The 22506-nt window shown below is 43.0% G+C and overlaps 1 protein-coding gene across 2 annotated transcripts in view; it reads left to right on the top strand.

The window, feature by feature from the left end:
* The window catches only part of SEMA3F (semaphorin 3F), a 549876-nt gene that overhangs the window by 50774 nt on the left and 476596 nt on the right, over positions 1-22506 (top strand). The window lies entirely within an intron of this gene.

The following is a 22506-nucleotide window of genomic DNA, read 5'->3' on the forward strand; positions in this document are numbered from 1 at the left end:
GCAGTGACCTTTCAAAGCAGTACAACTTCCTGCTCCTGCCTCCACTCTCAGCTCAGCTTAGCCTAGCCTGTTTGTAACAAATCTTTGGATGAATAGATCCACATCTCCTCTCCCCAGTCTGAAGCTTCAATAGATATAGTATGTTTGTCTGTCATTCTCCAAGTCAGAGTTCTAAACTGTCTTTCCTCCTTAACTGGTTTAGAGCAGCAGTGCTTCCCTGAGGCAAATGTCCTGACCTACAAAGATTTCTGGATTGTGTTTTATGAATGTTGTCTTTTTTTTCATGTTTAATTTTGCTTTTCTTGGTCAGTTCTGTAAAGTCTAGGACTGTTATGCTTATTTCTCTCTGCAGTGCATCTGTGGCATCCGGCTCTCCCACCTGAAACTCCGCCTCTTCTTCTTTTCTTGGTTCCCGGCTCCTTTCGTCTTCCAGCTCATTGTGGGAACTGGGCCTGGAATCCAATGCCAGCAATCTTCATCTGCATGTACCTATTGATTCCCCTTTTTTTCGTATCCCTTCAAGTTTTAACAGTCCTGGGCTGGGGGCCATGGACTTGTAGAGTTTCTTCTGGATCCCTGCAATCACAGAACCTAAATTTGCTTACTGTGTTTCTGGGCTGCAAATACTGAAACCTCTTTCCTGTCTCCCCATCATCTCCAACTCTGGTTGTTCTGGGGAGATCTCCCCTTATTCTCACTGCTTTGCCAGGGAATAGCATGACTTCAAATTGTAAACTAGTTAGGCACACTGAGGGCCATATTTGAAACAGAATCTCAAAAATATTCTTGAAAGTACTTTTCTATAAGTTGTTAAAATCATGGTTGTGAAGACATTTGCAAGGATGAGGGGTATCGTAGGACTTGCTCAGAATTAACCATAATTGTGAGTTGGAGGCAATGGTGAAGTAAGACCCCGGAAAGCTTCTTGTCATTTCAGGTCTAAGGCGGGATTGATATTTTTCACCCCTTATTTCCTCCTTGAAACAGAGACATACGATGCTGTTCCAGTCCAGAAAACTTGCTGGACCATCCCTGAGGCGATATCAGGAAGGTACTATCCACTTGTGCCACAACAACTAGAAGCTTCTCCCCACTTCCAGTGCTGCCTCTCTCATCTTCCCTAAGAGATCTTTCTATTTAAGAAAACTCAGTTCTGAGGATGTCCGGTTCACAGAAGAGTTTAATCCAACAAAGCAACAAACTACACTGGCATCATGTACTTGTAATGCCTTCCTGTTAATGTAGCAGATCTTTAGTGCAGTATGATCAGGAACACTCATGACTCACAAGCACCAAGCCCAGCTGTAGTTAAAGGTCAGCAGTTTTTACTGGCTAACAGAGATGCCAAGGACAATCCATCCCAAAGAGTGAGATTGACTAATCCAGACAGTGGTATGGCTTTGGAGAGATCTGCATGCTGTATTACTCTGCACAGGAAAGGAGCACCATAACATATTTAAAGGTTGATATTCATTGGCCAAGTCCCACTCACTGGGTCCAATCGGACTGCCTTGCACTATCCGTATAGTGCCATGACAAAGTTAAGGTGGAGCTGAGAGCTACCCATTTAGCAGCAACATTCAGCCCACTAACTGGGTAACTATCCGGATATAGTTAGGATAACAGAAAAGCCATCTTTAGTTTTCCAGATAGTTGTCTGGGTACTGCTCAAAGTATTGATGGTACCCTCTTGGCACCAAAGGCCGGTTTATCCCAGGATATTCAGCACTGGTATGCAGGTACAGTCCAGGGCTGAATATCTGGGTATATAAAATCCGTGCACTCTGCATTTAAAAAGATGCTGATCACTGTGGACTGATTGTTTTTAACTACCTAGCATTCTTTGGTTTTATTTAACTTGTTATTCTTCAGCCCCATATGATAAGCAAATGATATACTTATGCTGTAGACAGTACTGGGCAAGGCAAATTTGGAGCCATAAAACTAAGGTGATTTATCTTCTAGCTTGCAATTTGATTTGATGTACTGTTGTTGTACACTCTTTTTAATAAAGTATATTGAAGTTAAAAGAAAAGAAAAATGTCTTGAAAATAGACATTCCATCATTAGCACAGAGCCCCCCCCCCCCCAAGGGATGCTTGTTGGTACTAAGTACCAGAAGCTTTTCCATTGCCTGATAAAATTCACCCCAGTCCCCAAGGGTTAATGAAAGAGTCCAGCTGTAGATACCCCACACACCATCACACAGAGAGCTTGATCTCCATAGGCCCACGGAGAATGTGGAGTCATGCTGCACCAGCACATAATCACTCTGCCCCTGCTAAACTCCCAATGGTCTTAGTGCAAACACTCTTCAAACTATATGAATATAACAAGCAATACACTTTGCACCGGAAGATAAGGAACAAACAGGAGCAAACTTAGCTTTTGAAAATCCAACTTTGTTGCTATTGCACTGTTGGTTCCCAACGACCAACAGAAATTCTTGTTTCAAACTCTAACTCAGGGACGTCAGTTCAGCTTTCAGAACGAGTCTTCCATCTTGGGAGCAGGGGCGCAGCCAGACTTAGGCGGGAGGGGGGTCCAGCACCGCTGACTCCCCCCCCCCCCGGCGCTGGCGCCACCACCCCAACTTTGACCAACCCCCCACCACCAACCCTCCCCCGCCGTCGGCTACCTTTGCAGGCGGGGGACCCCAACCCCAGGCAGCCGAGGTCCTCTTCTTCCAGCGCAAGGCTTCCTTCTGACGTCCTTCAGACTCGCAGAAACAGAACAAAGCCTTGCGCCGGAGGAAGAGGGACTCAGCTGGCGGGGTTTGGGGTCCCCCGCCAGCAAAGGACGGCGGAGGGGGGGTTGAGAGGGTCGTCGGCAGGGGGGTCCAGGGCCAAATCTATGGGGGCCCAGGCCCCCGTGGCCCCACATAGCTACGCCATTGCTTGGGAGGAAAGCATATGGATGCCTATTGATAAAACTATTTCTATTTAGCAGGTTTACTAGGAGTAGCCTAGTAGTTAGTGCAGCGGACTTTGATCCTGGGGAACTGAGTTTGATTCCCACTGCAGCTCCTTATGACTGTGGGCAAGTCACAAATCCTCCGTTGCCCCTGTATATATGTAAACTGCTTTGAATGTAGTTGCAAAATACCACAAAAAGGCAGTGTATCAAGTCCCATTTCCCTTTCCCTTATTATCTTTTTGGGACACTGAAAATTTAAGCTATATTCACTTGGGGAGTTATTAAGGGCTTCAAGTTTCGAGAGTACTTCATGATGTATAGAGCTTTAAAGTGAGCCGCTTTTGCGGTTTGACTCGCTGAAACTCGTGCTCGGCTGTAGGTACAGCCTATACTGAACTCTCCCTTGTGCCCTTTTTATTAAGAGATATCACAGTGATTACGGCTCTAGACATCTGATATATTTTTTCATATTTTAGGATTGACTGCTTTTTGGTATTGAACTTTTAGTTTCTCCTTTGGGACTTTTGCAAGAGTTATTGTTTTCTTAGATCTGCAGTAGGGTATTTTATTATTCATTTGTTCTCTTGTCTCCCATCTTCAAATGAGGACTTGAAACAGACATGAGGATGTATTTATTATAGTTCTGAGGAATATATTACCTTGTCTCTTTTAGGGCCCTGTTTACTAAGCCACGCCAGAAGCGTACTAGCGTTTTTAGCATGCACTAATGCTAGAGACATCCATAGGAATATATAGGTGTCTCTAGCGTTAGCGCAGTGACGATCCTAGGTCGGCTGCCACCCGGGGCGGATCGCCGAGGCTCAGCATGACCCCCCGGCGCAATGACACCACCCCAGCACATCAACCCCCCCCCCCCCCCCGGGTGCAATCTTGGCTGCTGGGAGCAGCCGCGCAGCTCTCGGCTCCGCTGGCTTCCTGCTCCCTCTGCCCCGGAACAGGAAGTAACCTGTTCCGGGGCAGAGGGAGCAGGGAAACAGCGGAGCCAACAGGCGTGCGGCTGCTCTCTGCACCCCTCCAGCGGCGTGCACCCGGGGTGGACCGCCCCCACCGCCCCGCCCTTGCTACGCCGCTGCATTAGCGCGTGCTAATTTTTAGTGTTCGCTAAAAACACGAGCACACCTTAGTAAACAGGGCCCTTAAGGGTCCTTTTACTAAGCTGTGGTAAAAAGTGGTGTGCGTTAGTGCGAGCATATCTTTTGGGTGCATACTGGACCATTTTTTACTGTGTCAAGGGCCTTTCCTTAAAGGTGCCTGAAAATGGATGTGTGCTAAAATTGAAATCAGCACACGGCCATTTTCAGCCTGAGACCTTATCACCACCCACTGACCGCTAAGCATGCAGCACGTGCCAACTGCTGTTTACAGCCGGGTAAGCGGCCTGCGGTAGAAAATAGAAAATTATTTTCTACTGCGGGATTCGGCACTTGCCAAATTCGGAATTACCGCCCGGCTCACAGTAGTGCCAATTTTACGCAGCTTAGTAAAAAGGCTCCTTAGTTTCTTATGGTATTGTGTTACTCCGAACGCAATTAAGTATGGGGTGTGGAAGTCCACAGTCGCAAGATATACAGTAACAATTACTTCCACGTGGTGAAAATGCACAAATCTGCACTCTGTGTGAACAAGTGCATATATCAAAGGGAAAATGGCCTCACAGAGCTCCTAGATCAACTGAATCTATTAGAGCTGAAACGGATCCAAAGGCACGGAGGAGCTAACTAGAGGCAGTTTCAAAAATAGCCCCGCCACGTAGACCCTGAAGCAGTGGCACGAAACACTGGCCATCATCGGCTAGTGGTGAGGGGGAGAAGAAACTAGCTCCAGCATAAGAAGTGCCGGTAGCAAATGTGACTGAAAGATAAATTTCCTTTCAGTTTTCAATAATTCTTATCTGAGTGTAGCCATAGTTGTTTAAACAATTGATGCAGCAGCAATGTGAATTAAAACTTTATTGCAACGAAAGCGATAGCAACAACTAGCTACCCGTTATCGAGACCAAAGGTTTTTTTGGCCAGTGATGAACAAAGGATCACTTTGGATCCGTTTCAGCTCTAATAGACTCAGTTGATCTAGTAGCTCTGTGAGGCCATTTTTCCTTTGATATATGCACTTGTTCACCCAGAGTGCAGATTTGTGCATTTTCATCACGTGGAAGTAATTGTGTTACTCTGTACAAGTGATAATTTGCTTGAAATTGTACTTCAAAATTGTAATAAAGATCATATTTTTAAAAAAGTTTTGTTGAACTTCATTCAGGAAAACATAGTGGTTGACTATGTAGTGAAGAGTTCAGAAGCATTATTTATTCATGTTTCTATGCACAGTGGTCTGTCCTAAACTTCTCTGCTCCCTACTTCCTCCTGACCTGACCTGCTTAGCTTCCTCCTCCTAGTTCCTCTCCCCATCAAATTCCCCCTCACCCCCATCTGTAGGCTAAGCTCATACATTGCTTCACTGGTCCCTATCCTTCATCTCTCCTCAGCAGATTCAGCTTATGTCTCAGGCCCAGATGCATTAAAGACATTGGTAATTCCCGTTCCCTACCGATTCCATAGCGAATCGGTAGGGAACGGGAATGCATCAACGATAGGGAATGCAAATGAGCTACTCGTTGTAGCTCACTTGCATTCTCTAGTCCTTCGGTACCTGAGTCGGAGAATCGGGACGTCCCTTTAGATTAGGCTCCTCTTCCTGGTCTCTTCAGCCAATCAAAGTGGGCTTAGCTGGCTGTTGTCAGCGAAACGCACTCTGATTGGCTGAAGAGACCAGGAAGAGGAGCCTAATCTAAAGGGACGTCCCGATTCTCCAGCAACCAGGAAAATAGAAAAATTTCGCTGTGGAGGGGTAAGTGGCGCGGCGAAGACTAAATAGAAGGGGGAAAAAAAACACGAGCGCCGGCAGAGCAAAAAAAAAAATGCGAAAAAAAAGACGTCTCTCAGAAGCGCAGGGAGAGTACGTCCTTAAAGGATGCCCCTCACATGCGCTCCCTGCTTTTTTTTTTCTTTTTTACCTTTTTTGGGGGCCCTTTTCCTTTCCGATTCCCTCACAGGAGCCCTAACAAGAGGTCAGACATTTCATTAGGGTTCCTACGGTAAGGGAATCGGAAAAACGGTAGTGCATCTCATTATAATGGGCTGCAACGATAGTGCAGCTCATTATAATAGCTTTTCAATCATTTGCATTCCGTTTTCGTTGCCTGCTACCGTGGCAGGGAAAATGCCCTTAGTGTATGCCCGGGGTGCACTACTTGCGTTTTAAACTGGCTGGAACCAGTTTAAAACGCAAGTTGTGGGCTCGTTAGGTTTTGTGCATCTGGGCCTCAATGTATTATTTCTCCTTTCCCATAGGGCTAGCCACATCCCTGTTCCCTGAGACCTTTCCTGTCATTCCTTCCCCTGGAATGCACAGATTTCAGAGCAGTAGCAGTTTCATGTCCTTGCTAGCTGCTCCATCACCTGTGTGCCCAAGCCTTGGAAAGTCAGCAGTCATCTGTGCCACAGCCCCAGTGCTTTCTACCCTCGGCCTGAAAATCCCAGATATGACATGCTGAGTGGGAGATCCTGAACACAAAAGCATACGTTCATATTGATCCACTGTATGCCAGCCCACCTGATAAAGCTCTAATGGCCAGAGTGAGTGGCTGGACTGGGGATCTGGGTTAGGGCACCCTGTATAAAAATTGGAAGTTGGGACCCTTTTTTGTGGTGGCAGCTTTGGCATAGGACCCCCCTTCTTCTTTCATAGTGGTGGTGACTCCAGTACAACATCCCTCTTTCTCTCTCTTTTATCAAATGTCGTCTTCTCTATCCCCCATTCTCTGTCCAGTACCATTAACCCCCCAACCTTCTTCTGTTTCCCCCTGTCCACATGATATGGAAGGACATGGAGGGAGTGCAGTGTGGTAATACCCACTCATTCATGGCACCCTGTGGAGCCACACAGGTCACATACCTAAAACTCTGGCCTTGAGCTGAGTCAAGAGTGGAATAGCAGAGCTATGCAATGGCCAAGAAGGGAAGCCAGCACTCAGCAGCTTGAGCCAGAATGAAACCAAAACCACGAATAGTTTGTGTCCCACTTGCCCCTTTAAAAAACTCCATCTTTCTTGTCTTGTCACCCCTTCCTGCTGCTGTCATGCAATTTCTTTAGGCCACTGCAGCACAATGAGCCTACTTGGCCAGCCACTACTGTCTCACATGAGATGCAAAAGGGGGAATGATTGTTTTATTTTGTGAAAAAGAGAGATGTTGTTCATCTCTATTTCCCTTTCAGCGTGAGACTTGACAATGGCCCCTCTCAAAATAGAGATGCCAGAGGAGCACATTTTAAAGCGATTTCTCAGAGCATGGCATTACATACTGCAGTCTCTCTTGCTGCCCCGTGTCTTTCAAGTAAAATATATTATTTAGGGTTTGTTTGGTATAGTTAAAAACTTTGGTCTTGTTCTGATTATTCAAACCAATTTTTGCATCCTATGGCTGGAGTGGAGGAGTGGCCTAGTGGTTAGGGTGGTGGACCCCCCCCTCCCCATATCAGTAGTTACGTGTCTGTTGCAAAAATTATCTCATTCTCACTGTCTATTTGTCCTGCTCACTTGTTTTCATCAATGCCATTGACGTTGGTTGAATGGATAACAATGACCATAAATGATTTGTGGAGGCTGGGTTCTCTGCCTGTTACTGTGGGTCAGATTGTATTGACCCCTTTACCTAAATCACCTAGTTTGGATCTTTCATAACCTGCGAATTTTCACCCTTAGCAAGTACACCATTTTTACAAAATTAATAGAGACATATATTAGCAGACTATTTGCTGCACATTTGGAGAAGTTGCCATGTTTACACATTTCTCAGTTTGGATTTTGGTCATAGCACAGAAACTTTACTTCTAGTATTAACATCTTATATTAAGAAACAACTAGGTATAGGGAGGCAGATAATTTTGTTGCAGTTCGATATTTTGGCACTTTTGATGCCTTGGATCATGATTTGCTTCTGGAAAGATAGCCTAGCAGGACCAATCTTTAAAGGGTTTTGGGAATTTCTAATTAACAGAAGTTATTGTGGTCATAAAAATAATGCCAGTTCTTAGTTATGGTCTCCAGGCTGTGATGTCCCACAGGAATCCTCTTTTTCTCCTTACTTTTTAATCTATTAATGTTATCTTTAGGTGCTATTAAACCGGATGTGGATGAGTTGCTACTGTCCTATGCAGATGATGTTCTGATGCTGATCTCTGCATTTGATAATCTAGTAGACACAATTGTTAAATTATCCTTGTGTATGGACAAGATTCATTAGTGGGCCATGATTAATAGACTGAAGTTGAATACAAGCAAAACCAAAATTTTGTGGTTTAAGAACCCTGGAACCAATGTTCCTAAAAGTGTAGTTCTTTCATCTGGCAAATTGTTTCTAGCTGAATATAAATTTAGAGTTTTAGGGGTTATCCTTGATTCATCTTTAACAATGGAATGTCAAGTAAATCGTCTATAGAAAAAGACTTTTTTAAGCTGACAAAGTTGCGCTTTATAAGATCGTATTTTGATCATGCTTCATTTGCGATCTTGGTTCGGATGCTGATTTTGTCCCACATAGGCCCAAATACAACACATTGCAATAATCTATCTTCAAATCTGCTGAATAAGTTACTACTAATTCAGAATACCATAGTGTATCTGAATTATTAGATCAAAAAGATTGAAAGTGTTTTGCCCTGCCTGACTGAGCTTCATTGGCTTCCAGTTTCCAAAAGAATTTTCTTCAAATCAATCTGTTTATTGTTCCAAACACTTTAAGGTCTCACCTATGAACTATTATTTAGTTTGTTTAGCACATCTCTTTTTGGTCATTCTTCTGGCCTATGGGCCATGCTAATTTTTCAACTTGCAAGTTTTAAGGGTGTTTGTTTTTAAAGGATTTTATTTCATCAATCTCTTTTGTGGTAACTTCCTTTTGGAATGTGTTACCTTCATGGATTAGATTGGAAACTAGTTATTTATCTTTTCATAAGAAACTGAAGATATTTTTATTTGATAATTGCCTATTTCCTCTATTTACATGATCCTTTACTGCCTCATTCTCAAGCAGGTAGAATCTGGTCTGTTTTTCATCCGATCACTACTGATCAGGTCAATCACGCGTTACGCAAATACGTAAATTCACATTGTCTGCTTGATATGTGCCGTATTTATCTCCTAAAATCAGCTCCTGATTTATTCTTACATCATTTGCACTCGACTCTTACTTTGTTGTTGTTTCAAGGTTTCTTTCCCTCTGACAATGGTAATATGATTTTGACTCATACCTAACAATACCCAAACTAGCCTAAGTTTAGTTTCCAACTATAGACCAGGAGCCTCAATTAATCTTCTTGTTAAAGTAATGGAAGGACTTGTCATGTGCCAACTTATGGAGTATCTGCAGCTTCATGCCATTTTGCATAGTTCACAATCTGGTTTTAGGTCCTCTTACAGTACAGAAACTGTGCTTACCACCCTCATAGCTAACTTTAGGAGAGAATTAAGTTTTGGCAACAAACTATTGATACTTCATTTTGATCTGCCCAGGAGATTAAATGCATGCTGGAACTTAGCAAAGTTTAAAAAAGGTTTGGATAATTTTAGTTTAGCAGGATTTTAAAAAGGTTTGGATAATTTCCCAAAAGAAAAGTCCATAAGCCATTATTAAGATGGATTTGGGAAAATCCACTGCATATTCTAGGATAAGCAGCATAAAATCTGTTTTGCTGTTCCTGGACCTTGCCAAGTACCTGTGACCTGGATTGGCCACTGTTGGAAACAGGATACTGGGTTTGATAGACCTTCAGTCTGTCCCAATATGGCAATGCTTATGTTGAATGAGGCTTTTGATAATTTACCCCCTTGTTTACAAAGCTGAGCTAGCGGCTGCCGGTGCGCAAACAGGGGGAGGGGGGGGGTTAATCTTGTTATTATTTGTTCATTATTTTAGATTGTCATCCACTAAGGATTTTAGATCATGTGGAATATAAATATTGTAAGTAAGTAAATAAATAAATGCTCGGTTACACGATATTGCAGTTCTGTGCTAGAGTATCCCATATCAATCCTGGCAGTCCCATAGCCGATCAGATTTTCAGTCTATCTATGACAAGGAATAGGAGTATGATAAATTTATATATTCTGCATCTCCGCTGGATTGAGAACCTAAGCCAGGGTAGGATTGAGAACCTAAGCATTTCATAATCTTGCAGTTTGGTATGTTCTAGGAGGCTCTGTTATGTTATGCAGCACTTAAAACGAAATTCAGCGAAATTAAGCAAGAGAACGTCTAGCAGAAGTTGAGCTGAGGTGTTAGTGTAGAGCAGTGAGTGTTTCTTAAGCCTATCATGGAGTATGCAGTAGTTAGTCTGCTTTTTGCAGTATCTGCAATGAATTGAAATTTGCATGTGCAATGCAGGCAGGTTGTGCTAATCTACCTTAAATCTAGAACATGTTGACACCCTTCCAGTCTGCTTGCCTTCATTTCTGACTTTCTGCAGACTTTAATCAAACTTTGGCATTTTGGTTCCTTTCCCCACTCTCGGAGATCCCCTTTTCTCATCTCGGCTTTTTTCTTTGTGGTTTTCACCATATTGTAGAGGAGAGATTGTTCCTGAAGCATTTAAAAATATTTCCTTTGATTGCTCTTGCATCTTCATCACCCTTCTTGCATGAGCCCTCTTTCTTGAGTTTCCCTTCCTTTGAAACAGGTCTTCCTCCTGAGTAAAACATTTTTGGAGATATATGAAAGTTCCTTTCACATCCCTCCCCCTTCTTCCTCTTCTCCAAGGTAGATATGTTTAGGACCATCACTCTCTTATCATGTGCTTTATGATGAAGACCGCCAATCATTTTAGTATCTGCTCTGTAAGCTGATTCCATCCTTCTATAGCCTTTTGCAGGTGTGGTTTCAAAACCTGACACATACCTCTGAATGAGTTCCTCTCAGGGTTCTACAGAACCCGACGTACCTCTGAATGAGTTCCTCTTGAAGATCTGTTTAGTGGCATTATCAGCTGTTTTTTTCTACCAGGTCTTTCTCTTCTTAAGTATCCTAGCACGTTTCTGTTGTTCAGTTACTGCTAGATCCTCTGTTATGGTAACTTGCCAGATCTCTCTCTTTTCCACTGTGCATCAAAACCTCTTCCCCTAATTTATATTTTACCTGTTACCCAGATACAGTATTAAAAATCAGTTGTCAAAATCTGGACCATTCCTCAAACTTCTTTCAGTCATCTTTCTTCATTTGATACGTATTTGTTTTATATCTCACATTTTATATTGCCCCCTCTATAGCATCTCTGGTGCTGTGCAACAGAATATAAGAATGCAGTAATCACATGACACATTTGCATATTATGGGTTTTCATTGTATGCACATTGATCACCTTCATATTTTGTGAAAGCTCTGAAAACCAGATTGATTGTGGGGTCACTATGACAGATTTAGGAAATCCCACGATACGAATATCAATTAAAGTTTAGCAAGATCCTGTCTTATCATGCAGCACTTAAAGGGAATTTAGCCAAAATAAAGCAGAAAAAATTCCAGCAGAATCATTCAACAGAGGTGTTTTTTTTTTTCCTTTTTGATATATCTGCTACATGAACACCGTGCTGATCTTATGGTGTGCTGACACAGCAACATTTTTTCATGCAGTCAGGATGAGAAAAAACAACCTTCCCATATATTTATACAAGCCACAACAATTAATCAACAAAATGCACAGTGCTAAAACCAGAACAAGAGAAAAATAGAATTTCTTTATTGTATGCTGCATCCCTCATAAATTTTTCCTTAATCCCTGAATCTCTTTCATGTTCACATGAATGGATTTACAACTCTCAATGCACATGCTCCCATTAATTAATTAATATTATGATTTATTTACTGCCGTTTTGAAGGAATTCACTGAAGGCAGTGTACAGGAAGAATAAGTCAAACATAAGTAATAGACAATTACAGCAGTAAAAATATTCAAACATCAAGTATAGCATAGTATGCTATATTACAATTGTCAACACATTACATAATAAAACATTTTCATAGACGGCCTAGAGTATAAGCAAACATAGAACATATACATAGATAAGATAGAGTAACAGGAGTAAGAAAATGGGATTAATTTAAAGAAAGTTGCAAATGGGGTCAGAAAGGTGCTTGAACATTATCTTAGCTAGGGTAGGAGTGGGTAAACATGGGCAGCCAGTATCATTTACTTCTTCCATTAAAGGCCAGGTTGAAAGCCAAGCTTTGACCTGCTTCCTGAAATATAGTCTTATTTTAAGTGAAGCCTTTCAGGGAGAACACTCCAGAGTGTGGGGGCTACTCCAGAGAAGGCTCATTTGCGGGTATCACATCATGTAATGTCCTTTGGAGAGGGTGTGGTTAGGGAAACTCCTTGGGAGGACCTTAGTGACCTTGGAGTTGTGTAGCAGGAGATCCTGTTCTTCAAGTACTCTGGACCATTTCCTTTAAGAACGTTGAAGGTCAAACATAGAGTTTTAAATTTGGCCCTGTGTTGTACTGGTAGCCATTGAAGTTTTTGTAAAAATGGTGTGATGTGGTCATGTCGCTTACAGCCTTTTACTAGTCTAGCTGCAGAATTCTGAATCAATTAGAGCTAGTGCAAACTAGCCAGACCAGTGTAGAGTGCATTACAGTCATTCAGTTTTGATGTTATCATGGCATGTACTGAGACAAGTTTTGTCAGACAGGCAGCATAGTTGCAAGTGATACAAGCTACTTTTGAAGGTTGCTTGGATTTGAGGGATCAGAGTAATCAAGCTGTATTCCAAGGTTCCTGACTTATGATTTGAAGGGAAGTTCATATTTACCAAAAGAGATTTTGATGTCAGGTATGTGCCCGCTTGTGTTAGGGACCTATAGAAGCTCAGTTTTACTTGGGTTCAGGCAAAGTTTGTCATTTTTAACCCATTCTTGATGTTAGACAAGTATTTATTTATTTGTTACATTTATATCTCACGTTTTCCCACCTATTTGTAGGCTCAATGTGGCTTACATAGTACCGGAGAGGTGTTACAGACTCCGGTGTAAACAAATACAAAGTGGCACAGCCACACTAGGGAATCGTACAACGGAAGAGTTGTGTTATGTCCATTACGGCAAGGTATGGCATCATCTCACATACAAACCTTTAGAGGTGTTGCTGATTTTCAGTGTTATGAACTAAAAGCAATTCTTGGAGCATTGTATCATCTTTTGCAAAAACATAAGGCACTTGTCCATCATGGCTCCTTTTCCAATATGGCTGCTACAAGCCCTATCAGCAGTCTCGCAATACTCTAATAACTTGGGCATCGGTCCTACCTGATCCCTCTAGAGAACCAAGGCATTACAGGGTAGGCTGGAAGCCTTTGTAGGGGGGAGGGAGGAGGAGAGTAGTATTAGGGGGGGCAGTCTCTATATACAGTGCAGTCCACTTAAGTCAAGGGTCTGGGACCAAAGAAATACATGCAGTTAACCGGAGTGTGCACTTAACTGTAGTGACCCAAAGAAGCTTGAAATCCAATAAAAACATGTACAGTATACAGTCTCCGTTAACTGACGTTAGGCTTACTTAAAGTACTCAGTCATAGTCCTCTGTATACTATTGTGTCTGTGAGTTCCAACTTCTCACTCCCATCCATATTGCATCAAAGGAGGATCGTCAGTCGTTCCTTTGACATTTTACTTCCTGTAGTTTCGGCTTGTTTGAAATCAAGTGTTCCATCAGGAATCGCTTGCCAGTAGAGACCGGTTTCGTCAGCACTGAAGATGTCATGAGGTGCAGACTCGTTCAAGATGGTAGGAAGAACTGAAACAACCCAATTTTCAGCACCGAAGTCATCAGTGTCTTGTTTTTCAACATGCTGTTTGTTGAATTTTATGTTGTTCCTCTCTTTCCTTCTTTCCAACCATCCAACAGTGGCTTTGAATTCAGTTAATCCAAGACCTTCAGCTAGCTGATTAGCTTTCTCCATAAGCAGTGGACCATAGTAACATAGTAGATGACGGCAGAAAAAGACCTGCATGGTCCATCTAGTCTGCCCAAGATAAACTCATATCTTGAATTTGTACCTGTCTTTTTCAGGGCACAGACCGTATAAGTCTGCCCAGCAGTATTTCCCGCCTCCCAACCACCAGTCCCGTCTCCCATCACCGGCTCTGGTACAGACCGTATAAGTCTGCCCTCCCCTATCCTAGCCTCCCAACCACCAACCCCTCTTCCCCCACCTGCTCCGCCACCCAATTTCAGCTAAGCTTCTGAGGATCCATTCCTGCTGCACAGGATTCCTTTATGCATATCCCACGCATGTTTGAATTCCGTTACCGTTTTCATCTCCACCACCTCCTGCGGGAGGGCATTCCAAGCATCCACCACCCTCTCCGTGAAAAAATACTTCCTGACATCTTTTTTGAGTCTGCCCCCCTTCAATCTCATTTCATGTCCTCTCGTTCTACCGCCTTCCCATCTCCGGAAAAGATTTTTTTGCGGATTAATACCTTTCAAGTATTTGAACGTCTGTATCATATCACCCCTGTTCCTCCTTTCCTCCAGGGTATACATGTTCAGGTCAGCAAGTCTTTGGTCATACGTCTTGGAATGCAAATCCCATACCATTCTCGTAGCTTTTCTTTGCACTGCTTTCATTTTTTTTAACATCCTTCGCAAGGTACGGCCTCCAAAACTGAACACAATACTCCAGGTGGGGCCTCACCAACGACTTGTACAGGGGCATCAACACTTCCTTTCTTCTGCTGATCACACCTCTCTCTATACAGCCTAGCAACCTTCTCGCTACGGCCACTGCCTTGTCACACTGTTTCATCGCCTTCAGATCCTCGGATACTATCACCCCAAGATCCCTCTCCCCCTCAGTACCTATCAGACTCTCCCCGCCTAACACATACGTCTCTCGTGGGTTTCTACTCCCTAAATGCATCACTTTGCATTTCTTCGCATTGAATTTTAATTGCCAAACCTCAGACCATTCTTCTAGCTTCCTCAGATCCCTTTTCATGCTTTCCACTCCCTCCCGGGCGTCCACTCTGTTGCAAATCTTAGTATCATCCGCAAATAACTGATAGGAAACTGCTCCTGACTTGAGAAAACCACCGAAGAAGAGCATCTTCTACATCCTCCGCTTTTCCCGCCCGTTTACGTTTCCTGTGTGGATTTGTATTGTTTTGCCAGTCTTCTAGGAGCTGATCTTTCTGCTTCAAGCTACGTGAAATTTGACTGGGATTGACCCCATATTCTTTAGCAATAGATGCTTGACTTTGTTTGTTTTCTAATGTTTTCAGAACTTCTATTCGTTCAGCCAGTGTTAGTCTTATAGTTGCACGATGACAACTTCATTTTACACTCTTTCTTTCACTTATTCTAACAAATTAACTCTCATTGGTTACTGCCTGTGGCAGGTAACCAATGAGTGCTATGCGATAGAATTCGAATTTATCGCCCCTTTGTCACTTGCCAATCGGCTTCCATATTCCGAGCGTGTGCTTATGCGGAGTCTTTCATGCAGAGGGGCAGACTTAAACCATGCTTATAAGCAAATCTTGCGCTTATCACTGGTGCGCTAAACAGCAGTGTGTCTCCATAGAAACTGATGGGCCAAAAACGGGACCGAAGTGGAGCATGCAGTTACTATCTTTGGGGAAGGAGAGAGGTGGATCACAATTGGGGAAAGCAAGAGGGGATTGGAGGTGTCCATTGTGAACCTGTTTTCACTCATGCAGGTCCTGGACAATTTTCAGCCAGAGCCCGATTCACCCAACAGCTTCTGTATGAATTATCCCTGGATATTCAACGTTGGTGCCAGGATATGGGAGGGCATTAAATATCGAAGGCTAATTTTGCCTGTGGCAGTCTGTGTTTAAAAGAACGCTGACTGTGAAGGGCTGAATTTGGACCAGCTGGTGTTTAACAGTATCTCAAAACAGAAAACTGATTTTTCACTTGACTCCTTAAGAGGGTCATCTTGGATATTCAGTTTTTCAAAATCCACTAGTTATTATGAAAGTACTGAGACTTACATGTTAAAATTCTAAGTGATGCTGCTCTTCTTGTTAGTGTTTCTTTGTAAAATGGTTGATCCCGCTGGATATGCTGCAAAGTACATATGTATTTTCCAGTATCCTTATACATATTTTCTAGCAGGCTCGATGCTTACCAAGCCTCTTATAAAATGCACGGGAAATTGTGAAGGTCCCAGGTTAGAGATTGGTTTTCAACCTGAACACCCTGCAAAATCAGTCTTATACTCGATCAGGTCAGTCATTATCCAGCTGCCATGATCAGTGTTGCTTTTAAACACCGATTGTAACAGCTCAATAAAACCAAATATTCTGCTCTGCTGTTCAAATATCGACAAGTGCTGAATATCTGGGTAGAGTAACAAGTGCGACTGCTTTCCGAACAGATAACTGGATGAATGAAAGACAATTGTTTTCTCTTAACTTTATCCGGGTTTTTATCTGGATTGTGCCAGCTCCACAGAATATATATAGGGAAAATTAGGTTCTTACCTTGGTAATTTTCTTTCCTTTAGTCATAGCAGATGAAGCCATGAGCCCTCCCTGTATGATTGTCTGTATGCTGTGAATCTGTTTTTCAGGTTCTGTTCTAATTTCCTGAAGTTCCTTCCTTGGGAGAAAGTTGGAAAACAATCTTCAGGATTCATGTTCAGTTTAAATTTAGGAGGATGTGTTCATTCCCTCCAGCATGTTTTTTTTGGAGGATGTGTTGATTCTCTCCAGGAGGCGCATGTGTTCCCCTCCAGTTCTATAAATAGGAGGATGAGTTCATTCCCTCCAGTGTGTTGGGAGGATGTGTGATTCCCTCCAGGAGGCGCGTGTGTTCCCCTCCACTTATACAATAAGGAGGATGAGTTTATTCCCTCCAGGAGGATGTGCATTCCCTCCTTTATGAGTTCATGCCCTTGTGATGGGCCATCGTTCGCTGTGAGGAAAGCTCTTGTGATTCCCATTGCGGTTTGCCATACTGCTTTGGAAGCTTCAAATACTGAAGAGGCAGTGGAGCTAGCTGGCCAAGAGGGCACTGTGAAAGTTTGAGTGCTCTCTATCTCCCCTGCTGGTTGATGGACATAACCCATACGTAATGGCTTCATCTGCTATGACAAAAGGAAAGAAAATTATCAAGGTAAGAACCTAATTTTCCCATAATACCCACCAAGCCATTTTATTTGTACAATGGTGGACATTGTCCAGCTAAATGGTTTGAATTTTGACCCACATATGACATTTTACATTGCATTTATCTAAGGTGTACATTGAAAGATTTGCTATAAGAAAGTAATTCTTTCCTGCTAACCTCTTCATTAGTGTCCTCTCTACTCGGTCTAGTGTGTAAAAATCTATCCCATTGTGGATATCCGAAAAACCTGACTGTGAGGTGGTAGACTAGGACTAGCTTGAGAAACACAACACAGTGGAAAGGAACTGCTTTTTGAACAAATTACAGAGATGAAATTAGTTTACTTGGATCAACACTTTACCCAAGCTTTTAATTGTATCCCACTGCCAGTTGATGCCTTGTTTATTTATTTATGTACAGCATTCCTATCCACATTTTCCAATTAGTGTTGTTTCAATGTGGCTTACATGAAACTAAGAAATATAATACGATAGAGGATCTGAAGAGGGATAGGGGAAGAAGTGAGGCAGGAGTAAAAATGAAGGACAGGAGAAGGGCGGCAGGGTAGGTATCCAGCTCATTTTCGAAAGTGATCGCCGGCCATCTTCCGACACAAATCGGGAGATGGCCGGTGATCTCCTGAAACCGGCCAAATTGGTATAATCAAAAGCCGATTTTGGTTGGCGCCAAGTGCTTTCCGTCACGGAGCCGGCGAAACATCAAGGGAACATGTCGGTAGGGTAGTGAAGGCGGGATGGGGGCGTGCTCATGAGATGGCCGGCTTCGCTCGATAATGGAAAAGAAAGGCCAGGCTTGACGAGCATTTTGCCGGCTTTACTTGGTCCCTTTTTTTTCACGACCAAGCTTCAGAAAGGAGCCCCAACTGACCAAATGACCACCGGAGGGTATCGGGGATGACCTCCCCTTACTCCCCCAGTGGTCACCAACCCCCTCCCACCCAAAAAAAACCCTTTTTTGCCAGCCTCAAATGTCATACCCAGCTCCCTGATAGCAGTATGCAAGTCCCTGGAGCAGTTTTTAGTGGGTGCAGTGCACTTCAGACAGGTGGACCCAGGCCCATCCCCACCTACCTGTTACACTTATGGTAGTAAATGGGAGCCCTCCAAAACCCACCCAAAACCCACTGTACCCACATGTAGGTGCCCCCTTCACCCCTTAGGGCTATGGTAATGGTGTAGAGTTGTGGGGAGTGGGTTTTGGGGGGGATTTGGGGGGCTAAACAACCAAGGGAAGGGAGCTATGCACCTGAGAGCTATTTTTATTTTTAATTTTTAGAAGTGCCCCCTAGGGTGCCCGGTTGGTGTCCTGGCATGTGAGGGGGGTCAGTGCACTACAAATGCTGGCTCCTCCCATGACCAAATGCCTTGGATTTGGCCGGGTTTGAGTTCGCCGGCATTATTTTCCATTATGGCCGAAAACCGATGCCGGCCATCTCAAACCCGGTGAACTCTGACATTTGGCCGGGCCCAACCATATTAGCGAAGAAAAAGATGGCCGGCCCACTTACGGCGCCGGCCCTGGAGATGGCCGCCCATAGAGATGGCTGGCTCCGTTCGATTATGCCCCTCCACGTAGATCTATTAGTAGAAGCTAATGCAGAGTCATGACCAGGCAAGGGATGGAGGGGATGTTGCTGAGTAAGAGTGATGTCTATTCATAGCTGATTCACAGTGGAGCTTCGTGGAAGGATTTTTTGAAGACATGGGCCTTGAGTCATTTACGAAAGATCAGGTAAGTATGTAGGCTCCTCAGTGCTTTAGGGAGTGCATTCCAGCTCTTAGTGCATAGGTAGGTGAAGTTTGATGAGTAAACTGTCTTGAATCGTACACCCTGGAAGTTGGGGAAGTGAAGTGTGAGATAGCATTATGCTTCCATGTGTATGTTGCATAGCGGTAGGTTTATTAGGTTCACCATGTATTCTGAAGCCAGACCAAAAATGATTCTGTATGCTAATGTACAGAGCTTAAAAGTTATCCTGGCCTGCATAGGAAGCCAGTGCAAGTCTTGCAGCAGTGGGCTGGCTCTTTCAAAGTGTGATTTACCGAAGATCAGTCGGGCAGCGGTGTTTTGTGCCTTTTGAAGTATTTTTATAATTGAATCTTTGCAGCCGGCATAGATGCTCTTACAGTAGTCAGTGTTGCTCCAGAAAAGCATTCAGCTTGCTTTGTTTGGAAGTGAAGAGTAGTAGTTCAGTGGTTAGAGAAAAGGTTGCAAACTAGAGAAAATGGGGTTCAAATCATTGTTGATATTGGGCAAAGTCATTTCTTTCTCCATTACCTCTGGTATAACATAGATTCTGAGTACATTTGGGCAGGGAATACACCTGAATGAAATTTGCTTTAAGCTCAAATTTGGAAAAGGCAAGTAATAAATCTAAACAACTTAATATTGTATTCTTAAGTGTCTCCAGTGGTAAAATGTCGAATAACTTCATTGCTTTTTGTTTAAAGCAGCCCTCTTTCTGAAGGTGGTGAAAGCTGTTTCCCCTTAGCCCGAGGATGCACCCTTGCTTTGTTTGTTGTTCTAGAGTTGAAAAGATTGCCTTCAGATCATCTATATGCCCATTCATGTAACTGTAATATATTATTACTTTTCAAATGAAAATAATCCTAGCCAGGGCAGTCTTTCAGCACACGTAAGCCCTTGCAGATCTGGAACAATATTAGAAAATCCTAGGCGCCAGCAAGAAATGTTTAGGCACCAGGGAGGGATGGCACATGCCAGTCTTGAAGTGCTGTAATCAGGTTTAGTTGTCAGGACAGTCAAGTTATACAAGTTCATCTCTGAGCCAGGGAGAGAAACAGAAACCCATTCCTCACCCATCCATCTCTGACCATGGTATACTTCTCCATACTCTGTCTCTTCCCATGGTGTTCTATTTCTTCCCATCATATACTCCACCTTTCACACACATTTCTCATTACTCTCCCAACCTCCTCCCTCACATTTTATCTCCATACTGATGCTACAAGAGGGAAATTGGGAGGCAAGCAAGAAGGAGAGGGTGAGCCTGCACATTCCTAGCCTCCACTGCTCCTTCCTGTTCAGAAAGGGCACATGTGGGTGGCAGGAGAAGCAGCCGCAGTGACTCTGTAGTGCTGGCAGCTTCTCCACTCCATTCCTCATGCAGTCTAGCCAGGGAGAGAAGCTTTTGAAAGAAGTGCAGATCATGTACCTGCTGCAGGATATTTTTTTAATTGTCAGCTAGAGAAACGTCACTGGCTGCAGATAGTAACATGGTAAATGACTGTGGATGAGCTGTGTGGTCCATTCAGTTGTCCAAGAATTTATCTGCAGTATAACTTTGTCATGCAACGTCATGTGAAGTCAACATACAGAGCAGTGTGCCATTATAGCCATCCCTGTACTATGCCTAATAAAAGGATGGACTGGCCTTAGAGTCCATCCTTTACAATACCAGGAAGTTGCTAACTTTCAGATTCTTTCCCAGATTTAAGTTATAAAGCCATATATATGGACTGTAGATGTCATCTTGTTGCATAACCGAGAGTGCTGTTCAATACCTTGTCCCACAATTGAGCCACTTAATCAAATCTTCAACTGTCCATACACTCCTGGCCAAGTCCAAGGGTTATCAAATGCTTTTTATTTTACATTCTACTCTTGGTCCTCATCTCTTAAGGATGTGAGCTGACTATTCCACCAGCAATTGCTAGCTTCACGCCAGTGAGAGAGGAGCAAAGGTATCAGTACAGAGTACCACGTCAATCCACTTTAAGCTCTGGGTACTTTTATAGATATTCTAGCTATAAACCAGGTGGCTGGGAAATGTACAACATTGAGCCCTTTTGCTGGCTCTTATTAACTTACAGGCCTTTTCTGCATCTTTTCTAACAGTTCCTGTATATATTTTTTATTTATTTATTTATTTATTTATTTATAGAAATTTATACATTTATAATCAAGCAAAATACTTGTTTGAAAAGCAATACATTTCAATCATTTCAAAGAAAATATAACAAACAGATACTTATTTGAAATTTCTTGCTCAAGTCCACTTTATGAGACAAGATTTAAAGAAATGGAATTATTTATAAACATAAATTTTCAAAGATAGAGCACTAAATGATAGCAGCCATCATTACACAGTGTTTCACATATTTAACGGGACAGAATGTTTAAATACCTCTATTTTGCCTTGAGGTAAGGAATATTGTCAGCTGTGTTGGATCAAAAAACACATACTTGTTTGCCTGGTATCTCACCACACACTTGCAAGGATATCGCAAGTAAAATGTTGCACCCAGTTGTGTTACTGCTGGTTTCATCAAAAGAAAAGATTTCCTACGCTTTTGTGTCTCTCTGGAGATGTCGGGAAACATTTGTATTTTCTGACCAAGAAATGATTTATCTTTATTCTTAAAATACATAGACATTAACCACTGTTTGTCAGGTGCCAATGCCACTGTAATTATTAATGTTGATGGAATTACATTCTCATTGTCTGATGATTCCAATAAATCAGTGACATTTAATGGTTGTTCTTGGCCTGTTATTTTTTGATCACCTTTAACTGGAAGATAATACACTTGGGAGAAAGGAGGAATTAAATCCTCCCCTACACCTAAAATTTCCATTATATATTTTTTTAACATTTCCCTAGGAGATATAACAGTTTGTCTGGGAAAATTTATCAGACGTAAATTATTACTCCTAATATTGTTCTCAAGCAATTCAGTTTTCCTTCTTAATGATGTCAAATCTTTAATCATGACCTCCTGTTGGGTAAGCAACCTTTTCATGTCCAAATCTTTTTGTTCTTGTGTCTGTTCCAGTTTCACAATTTTTAAGTCCATGTTGTTTATTTTTTCCTCTTGTTTTAACATTTCCTGGTTTAATCTATTTATTTGTGGGGTAATTGATTTCCCTAGATCTACAATCAGAGTCCACAAAGAGTCTAGAGTAACTTCTGCTGGCTTGTGTATATCAAAAGAAGAAAATGGTGGTCCTACCAGGCTCAAGTTTGCTGAATTCCCCACCGAGTTAGTTGTAATATTCGGTGTAGCCATCAAGGCTTCCTGCCCTCCGGTCAGAGGATGATCTGCCTCCCGATTGAAACCAGTCTCTCCCCTTCTGGGGGACTGATTCGAAGTCGACTCTGACGGGGTGCTACAGCCCAACGGCTGAGGGGGTGGGTCCCTTGTGTCGGGGCTGAGCGTGAGCTCTAGCCCTGGAGACGCCGCCGTGCCTCCATTCGCACCGGCGCGTATCAGCGGGCTACCTCCCGGCACTCCGAGCACTGCAGTAGATGGAACTGCTGGCGTCTGAAGAAAAGAACGGATGTCATGCGAAGTAGGAGCCGATCGCTGTGGAGCACTGGAGGCGGACTTGCCCCTTCGCTTC

The sequence above is a fragment of the Microcaecilia unicolor genome, chromosome 6 (assembly GCF_901765095.1).
Source record: "Microcaecilia unicolor chromosome 6, aMicUni1.1, whole genome shotgun sequence".
Lineage (NCBI taxonomy): Eukaryota > Metazoa > Chordata > Amphibia > Gymnophiona > Siphonopidae > Microcaecilia > Microcaecilia unicolor.